Source organism: Carlito syrichta, unplaced genomic scaffold (genome assembly GCF_000164805.1).
Source record: "Carlito syrichta isolate Samal-C Ts95f unplaced genomic scaffold, Tarsius_syrichta-2.0.1 Scaffold302370, whole genome shotgun sequence".
Lineage (NCBI taxonomy): Eukaryota > Metazoa > Chordata > Mammalia > Primates > Tarsiidae > Carlito > Carlito syrichta.
In genome coordinates, this window is record NW_007246466.1 from 45,210 (window position 1) to 55,101 (window position 9,892).

The following is a 9,892-nucleotide window of genomic DNA, read 5'->3' on the forward strand; positions in this document are numbered from 1 at the left end:
GGAGAGAGGTTAAGGAAGTTTCTTTTATCTCACTCAGATAGAAAGTAGGACCAGGAGAGAAAACCAGGTGTGACTGCTATAAAACTTCTCTCTTTGCAATTGATGCAACAGTGCATGCATCAAAGAGAATCACAGAAATGTAGTACATATGTTCCTTGTAAGCATATTGTTTGATGGGTAGTACTTTTAACGTATAACAGTTAATAAGCATGTTCAACATACTGTATCACTCCTTTCTCCAATTAGAACAGTTCAATATCATGGGTTGAATTATTAAAACTAAATCACTTAGGAAAAGATTTAATGACCCAAATAATAATTTTTGAAAGTACCACTGACCTTTTATTAAAAATACAATAGAGAACTATCTTATTTCTTTAAATATTGGTTTCACTTTACCCGGTATACCAATCTCAGTATCAGTTTCTACTAAAAAGTTATATACATATAAAATCTTTACTTCATACTAGTAACATTTATGGCTATTATAGAATAAAGGTTAATAACAGCTCCTTAATTACAGTACTTAGTGTACTCATGCAGTTAAAATAATATATAAGTACATGGAACTACTTGTTCTCTTGTTATGACTCTTTAAAGTAAAACTGTTACCTCATTCTCAGTTGGTCCATGCAAATGAATGAAGCTTATTTTAAAAGCCAATGTGATTAATACATTATATATGTATATTTAATTAATTAATGTATATATTTATATTCATAACATGTTTATAAAATATAAATGTATATATTTATAATATATAATTATATATTAAATTATATATACTTTGCATAAATATATAATATATTTTGTGTATAATTATGTTATTAAATTATACTATTACACAAATATTATTAAATTATATATAATTTATATACGTATTATATATAAAATCACATTAGCTTTTAAAATAAGCTTCATTCATTTGCAAGGGACAACTGAGAATAAGGCAACAGGTTTATTTAAAGAGTCATAATAAGACAACAAGTAACTCCATGTAGTTTAGTTTTTTTTTTCTAATTTATCACTGAGGTTTATTTTATTTCAGTAATTGTGCAGGTCCCATTAGTTTAGTATCATAAGGAGCAAAGAAGGAGACAGTTGAAATTAACAAGAGAAAAGGTTAGCCCATAAAGACAACTAGGAACTTTGTGAAGTTTCTAAAAACACCTTTTGAAACAACTTTTGAGATTCCCAAATACTTGTTAATATTAATTGTGAGTATGAGAGTATTTAGAAATATAACAGGGAATTTGTGAGTTATAAAATATGATTCTGAGATTCTTTAACTTCTTTACTATACTTGCTAATATAAAATAACACTATTTAGAAATAGACATTTTTTTCTGATGATGATAGAGTAACAGGAAGTATACTTACCTTCTTTTTTTAAATATAAAGATGTGGGGTACAATTCAGGGTTAGGGATACAAAAATTGATTATGCAGGTACCCTTGTTGATGAGGTATGCCCCTCCTTCCCCTAGCAGTTTCCCTCAACTATCAATCCCACCTCCCCCTCCCCTGGCAATTTTCCATTACTGCCACTTTCTTATAGTGTTACAATTGTCCAAGGTCCACTGTGAGTGAGAACATATGGTACTCTGTTCTCTGTTTCTGTGATAGATCACTGAGTATGATAGACTCCAAATCCATCCAAGTTGCTGTGAAGTCCATATATTTGTCCATATTTATGGTTGCATAATATTCCATTGTGTACATGTACCACATTTTCTTTATCCAGTCTAGCTTCGATGGACAACATGGTTGGTTCCAGGCTTTTGCTATTGTGAATAGAGCTGCAACAAACACGTGTGCAGGTATCTGTTCTGTAGATGATTTGAGTTCCTCCGGGTAATTCCCTAGAGGGGAATTGCTGGGTCATATGGAAGGTCAATTTCTAGTTCTTTCAGAAATCACCACACTGCCTTCCAAAGAGGTTGCACTAGTTTGCATTCCCACCAACAGTGTAGAAGCGTTTCTTTTTCTCCACATGCTCGCCAGCATCTGTTGGTATTTGTTTTATTATGAAGGCCATTCTTAATGGGGTTAGGTGGTATCTCAGTGTAGTTTTCATTTGCATTTCTCTGATGATGAGTGAGGCTGAGCACTTTTTCATGTGTCTGCTGGCTGCCTGTATATCTTATTCTGAGAAATGCCTATTTGTGTCTTTTGCCCACTTTATAAATGGGTTGTTTGTTTTTTGTGTGTGTGTCGGCATGCTTGAGTTCCTTGTAGATCCTAGATGTTAGGCCTTTGTCAGATATACAGTTGGCAAATATTTTTTCCCATTCTCTGGGCTGTCACCCTGCAATCTTGATGGTTTCTTTTGCTTTGCAGAAGCTCGTTAGTTTGATGAGGTCCCACTTGTCTACCTTATTTCTTAAGCTATTGTCCTTTAGGGTTCTGAATAGGAATTGGTTGCCAGTTCCAATTTTCATAAGCGTGTCTCCTGCTTTTCTAAGATTCTTATAGTTTGAGGTTTTACGTTTAGGTCTTTAATCCATTTACAGTTAATTTTTGTGAATGGTGATAGGGAGGGATCCTGTTTCAATCTTCTGCATGTGGTCAGCCAGTTTTCCCAACACCATTTACTGAATAGATTCTCCTCTCTCCAGTGGTGGTTGTTGTTAGAGGCTTTGTCAAAGATGAGTTGGTTGAGGTATTGAGACTTTGCTTCCAGAATCTCTATCCTGTTCCATTGGTCTGTGTGCCTATTCTTGTACCAGTACCAGGCTCTTTTGATTACTGTAGCCTTATAGTAAAATTTGAAGTCTGGAAGTGTGATACATCTGCTTTGTTTCTTTTGCTAAGGATTGTTTTGGCTCTTTGTGGTCGTTTATGCTTCCATATGAATTTCTGTATTGTTATTTCCAGGTCTGGGAAGCATGATGTTGGTAACTTAATGGGTGTTGCGTTGAATCTGCAGACTGCCTTTGGTAGGATGGACATTTTAACAGCGTTGATTCCTCCTATCCATGAGCATGGACCATTTATCCATTCGTTTGTGTCTTCTTGGATTTCTTTGAGCAGCATTTTGTAGTTCTCATTGTAAAGGTTTTTCACTTCTCTGGTTGGGAAGATGCTGAGGTATTTCCTTTTATTTGTGGCTATTGTAATTTGGGTCTCTGCCCGCTTATTGCTGGTGTAGGAATGTAACTGTCTTTTGCACATTTATTTTGTACCCTGACTTTGCCAAAGTCCTTTACCAGTGCAAGCAGGTTTTTGACAGATTCTCTTGGGTTTTCAAGGTATAGGATCAAATCATAGGCAAAGAAGGACAACTTAACTTCCTCTTTTCCTATTTGGATACCCCTGATTTCCTTCTCTTGTCTAATTGCCTAAGCTAGGACTTCCAACACAATATTGAACAAGCGGAGTGAGAGTGGGCAGCCTTGTCTTGTTCCAGTTTTCAGGGGATTTGTTTTCAGCTTCTGTCCATTTAGCAATATGTTAGCTGTGGGTTTATCGTAGATGACACTATTTTGAGGTAGGTTCCTTCTATACCTAGGTGTTTGAGTGTTTTTGTCAGGAGGGGATGCTGGATTTTATCAAAAGCTTTTTCTCATCTAATGAGATAATCATGTGGTTCTTGTTTTTATATCTGTTGATGTATTTAATGATATTTATGGTCTTGTGAATGTTGAACTGGCCCTGCATCCTGGGAAGAAGCCTACTTGGGCATGGTGGATGATTTTGAGATGTGTTTTTGGATGTGATTTGCTAGAATCTTGTTGAGGATTGTTGCGTCTATGTTCATAAGGGATATTGGCCTGTAGTCCTTCTTCTTTGTTGGATCTTTACCCGGTTTGGGTATCAGTGTGATGTTAGCTTCATAAAATCATTTGGGGAGAATTCTACCTTTCTTAATTGCCTGGAATACTTTCAGTAAGTCAGCTCCTCCTTGTTCGTTTTCTGGAATTCTGCTAGAAAACCATCCGGTCAAAGGCTTTTTTTGGTAGGTAGTTTTCATATGACAGAGTCAATATCCTGGGTTGTTATTCATCTATTTAGTGACTCAATGTCTTCTTGTTTCAACCTGGTGTGTTTGTGTGATGTCAGAAGGTCCTCCATTTCATTTAGGTTATCAAGTTTGTTTCCGTACAGGTATACATAGTCATCTCTGATAATCTTTTGTATTTCTTCAGGGTTAGTTGTGATTTGATCTTTTATATTTCTGACTGTGTTTATTTGGGCTTTTACTCTCTTTTTGTTGGTCTTTCTGGCTAGGGGCCCGTAAATCTTGTTAATTCTTTCAAAGAACCACCTTTTTGTTTTGTTGATGTTGTCTATGATATTTTTATCTTCTATGTTCCCTACTTGGGCTCTGATTTTTGTGATTTGGAGTCTTCTGCTAAAGTTGGGGTTTTGGTGGTCTTCTCTTTCCAGCTCCCTAAGGTGATTTGTTAGGCTCTCAACTTTGATCTTTCTGTTTTCTTGATGTGTGCTCGAGAGATAAAAATTCCCCTCTGAGAACTGCTTTCAGGGCATCATTTCAGAGGTTTTGGTATGATGTTTCTTCATTTTCACTTATTTCCAGGAATCTTTCAATTTCCATTTTGATTGCAGTGTTGACCCAGTAGTTGTTCAGCATCATGCCCTATTTAGTGACCATGTCTTTGTGGACTTTGGGGAAATGTTGTTGGTGATGATATTTATTTTTATTCCCTGTGGTCTGAGAATGTGCATGGCAAGTTTTCAGCCTTATGGAATTTGTTCATGCTTGATTTATGGCCAAGCATATGATCAATCTTGGAGATGAGTGGATGTATATTCTGTGGTTATTGGGTGGAAAAATCTGTAGGTATCTATTGAACACATTTGGCCAAGTGTCAAGTTTAGGTTCTGGATCTCCTTGTTGATTTTTTACCTCAATGATCTATCTAGGGCTGTCAGTGGGGTATTCTAATCCCCTGCTATTATAGTATTAGAGTCAATATCTTTTCTTAGTTACTTAGTAGTTGCTTTATAAATGCTGGTGCTTCTGTGTTGGGTGCATATATGTTTAGGATGGATATTTCTTTTTGAATATACCCAGAGGAACTCAAATCATCTACAGAACAGATGCCTGCACACGTATGTTCGTTGCAGTTCTACTCGCAATAGCAAAAACCTGGAACCAACCATGTTGTCCATCGAAGCTGGACTGGATAAAGAAAATGTGGTACATGTACACATGTGGAATATTATGCAGCCATAAATATGGACAAATAAATGGACTTCACAGCAATTTGAATGGATTTGGAGTTGATTATACTCAGTGATCTATCACAGAAACAGAGAACAGAGTACCATATGTTCTCACTCATAAGTGGACCTTGAACAATTATAACACTATAAGAAAGTGTTTGGTAGTAGTGGGAAAGTGCTGGGGAGGGAGGGGCATACCTCATCAACAAGGGTACCTGTATAATCAATGTTTGTATTCCTAATCCTGAATTGTACCCCACATCTCTATAATAAAAATAATAAACAAATAAACAACAAAAAAAGATGTTAACTGTAGTTATGGAAAGTTGTAATGGCTTTACTAATATTAAAATATATTTCAGGCTGGGCTCGGTGGCTCAGCCTGTAATCTCGCGCCTTTGGGAGGCCGAGGCGAGTGGTTTGCCTAAACCCGCGGGTTCGAGACCTGCCTGGGCAGTGAGACTTCATCTTTACAATAAATCAAAAAATCAGCTGGGCGTGGTAGCGCATGCCTGTAATTCCGGCTACTTGGAAGGCTGAGGCAGAAGGATCGTCGGAGCCCAGCAGGCGAAGCTGCGGTGGGGGAGCGGCCACTGTACTCCAGTCTGGGCGACTGAGTGAGACTTCAACTAAAATATATATATATATATATATTTCAGGGTGAAGAATATTAAAAGGAATAAAAAAAACCATTTTCACATAACAAAATTGCTTATTGATCAAGAGTATACAATTTTTATGTTTATGCATTGAAGAGAGCCTCAAATATATGTGGCATAACTTTTCTGAACTACTAGGAGATGCAGAAAAATTCACAATTACATAAGATTTCAGTACTTCAACTTCAATAATGGACCAAATTACCAGACTGAAAATCAGTAAAGACAGAAAAGTTTAACAACATTATCAACTATACATCATGTTGACTTGTTTGACATTTAGAACACTTCAAGTGAGTTTACAAACCATGTACAAAAATAGATTGTATTCTGAACCATGTAATAATTTTCTCATTAAATTTAAGTTTAAAATAGTCATAAATAATTTTAAATTCTTAATAAAAGATTTGAAGAGTGCAGTGTTCTTTGACCATAATTGAATTAAAATCAATAACAGAAATTAAAGCCATTTACAAAAATAGAGTATATTCTGAACCATGAAAAAATGCACTCATTAAATTAAAAGTCATAAGAATTTTAAATCATATATATATATATGCAGATATGCATATATGGAGATGCATATGGTTTAACAATTAAGCCTGTGAACTCCTCTTATAAAAAGTGCTGCATACCTATAGCCACCTTTGAAGTGCCCTCCTCCACCCCCAGGTGGCTATGCACCGATGCGAGTGCTTAGCTCCACTCACCAAAGCAATTTTGGAACTCATTCTCTGGAATGGCCATCAGAGCTCTTGTCATATTACCCTTGTTGTCCTGAATATCACCAAATGTCTTCTTTTCCATATTTTCCTTATCTTTGAGTAAAAAAAGAAAGCCATTGGAGAGTCATAACAGGTGAGTTTGAAGGGTGCTCAGTTATTTGTACAATTTTGCCAACGTAAGTGCACAGTGACAAGTTTGTAACCTTGTCAGAGCTCAACAAATAATGAAGATAGCTCTTATGGCCATTCCTGAAAAAAAAAAAGCGTTCCAAAATTGGAACTTTGACAAGTAGACTAAATACTGGCATCAGTGCATAGCTTCCCAAGGGGAGTGCTTCAAAATTGTCTGTAGTCACATTCGGCAATGAGGTATGTAACACTTTTTCTAGAATGGTTTGCAAACTCAATTGTCAGGCTCATATATATATCCTAACAGACACCATCTCAAAATTGTTAGAATTAACATATGAATTAAGGAAAGTTGCAAGATACTTCATAAACATACAAAAATCAGATATCTTTTTATATACAATGAACAATATGAAAATGGAATTAAGCAAACAATCCCATTATCAATAGCACTAAAAAATACTAAAAATATTTATAATATTTATAAAATATAAAATACCTAGTAATAAACTTAACTAAACAAATGGAAACGCATACAATGAAAACCACAAAATATTGAAGAAAATGAGAAAGGCACAAATAGAAAGACATCCCCTTCCTGGATTGGAAGACTTAATATTATTAAAATATCCCTATTACCCAAAGCAATCTACATATTTAAAGTAATTTCTAGCAAGACTCAGAGACAATTTTTTCACAAAAATAAATAAAATAATTATATGTAGAGAACAATTGAACATGAATGCAAAAAAAATTCTTGAAGTAAAAAGAACAAAACAGGGACATCACATATCCTGATTTAGACTTATATTACAAAGGTACTGTAAATAAAAAAGTATGACATGGACATGCAGACATTCACATACACCAATGGGACCAAAATTAATCTATGCATACATAGTCAACTGATCCTCAGTAAGAGTGTTAAGAATATTCAGGGAGGAAAAACAGACTTTTTAACAAATAGTGCTGGAGAAAATGGTTATCCATATGCATAATAATAAAATTGAACCGAAATCTTGCAGCATACATAAAAACCACCATAAAGAAATTAAAGACTTAGTCATAAGAACTGAAAATGGACAATTCTTAGAATAAAACATGGGAGACTATTTTATGAATTGATCTTGGCTTCGATTTCATGAATATGATATTAAAATTATGGGAAAAATACTAAAAACAGGACTACATCAAACTACAAAGCATCTTCACAACAAAAAAGGAGGGGGAGCAGAGAGTAAACTGTCAGTGTGTATCAAATGGGATAAAACATTTGCAAACCATACACAAACAACAACTCAATAACAACAGCAGAACCTTCATAGCCTGGTTAAAAATGGACTGCGGATTTTTGCTAAGGAGCACAGATAACCAACAGATAATCAGATATAGGAAAAGAATTTCAGAACTTGAAGAAAAGTCTTTCAAATTAACCCTATCAGAACAAAATATAGAAAGATCAAGAAAATGAGTCACAGTATCCAAGAAATGTGGGATTATGTAAAATGTCCAAATCTGAGGCTCACAGACATTCCTGAGGAAAAAGAGAAAGCATGGGTTTAGAAAACCTGTTTCAGGAAAAATTTAGAAAACCCTTCCTGGCCTTGCCAGAGATTTAAGCATCCAGGTACAGAAAGCCAAAGAATTCCTGGATGAGTCATTGCAAAAAGGTTACCTCCAAGTTCTATAGTCATTAGGTTGTGCAAAGTCAATGTAAAGGAAAGAATTCTAAGAACTTTGAGACAAAAGCATAAAGTATCTAAAAAAGACAATTCAATCAGACTAACAGTAGACTTCTCAGCAGAAATTTACAAGCCAGAGGGGATTGGGGCCTTATTGTCAGTCTCTTCGAACAGAATAACTGTCAGTAACATATTTTTATTTTTAAAAATGACGTATTATAAGTGAAAGAGAAATAAAGACTTTCTCAGATAAGCAAACTCTGGGGGAATTTGTCACCAATGGACTGGTTGTACAAGAAATACAGGAATTCTAAACATTGAAACAATAGATTAAAATGCACCAATAGACAAACACTGGAAACTTAAAAATTCACAGAGCCTAGAGAATACCAACACAAACAAAGCAACCTATTAAAAACAACATTATGGATAAAACAGTACCTTAATGTAATTGGTAAGACTGAAAGGTAATAATCTCAATGTCCCATTTAAAGTATATTAATAGCCGGACTCAGTGGCTCAACCTGTAATCCCATGCTTTGGGAGGCTGAGGTGAGTGGATTGCCTGAGCCGTGGGTTTGAGACATGCCTGGGTAACTTGGCAAGGCCTCATCTCTATGATAAATCAAAAATCAGCTGGGTATGGTAGCACTCGCCTGTAGTTCCAGCTACTTGGAAGGCTGAGGTGGAAGGATCACTGGAGCCCAGCAGGTCGAGGCTGTGGCCACTGCACTCCAGTCTGGGTGACAGAGTGAGACTCCAACTCAAAAAAAAAAAAAAAAAAGCATATTAATATCCAGAATGGATAAAAAGAAAAAAACAACACACACACACGCACTCAATCCAAACATCTGCTGGTTTCAAGAGACTGTCTTATCAAGCAAAATCCCCTATAGACCCAAAGTAGAAAAGTGGAAAAAATATTCTACACAAATAGAAACCAAAAACAAGCTGTAGTAGCTACCATATACCAGAAAAAGCAGACTTTAAGTTAACAAAAGTGAAAAAAGACAAAATCATTTGTAATGATAAAAGTGTCAGTCCAACAATAAGATACAATAGTTTTAAATATATATGCACCTAACACCAGAGCTTTCCAGAATTATAAAACGTATTTTATTAGCCCTGAGAAAAGTGATGGCAATACAGTAATAGTGGAAAATTTCAACACTCTACTGACAGCAATAGACAAATCATCAAGGCAAAAAGTCAACAACAACAAAAAAACTGGAGTAAAACTTGACCCTAGAGCAAATGAACCTCACAGACATCTAAAGACTATTATACCACAAAAGTGCAGAAAATACATTTTCTTATCAGCATGTGGAACAATCCCCACATTAGGTCCTATGATAGACCATAAATTAATTCTCAATAATCAAAAAGTTCAAAATTACATCAAACTCCTACTCAGATCACAATGGAATAAAACGAGAACTCAAATTCACAAGGAACTCTCAAAACCAAAAAAATAATGGAAATTCAACAAACTGCTCCTGAATGATCTT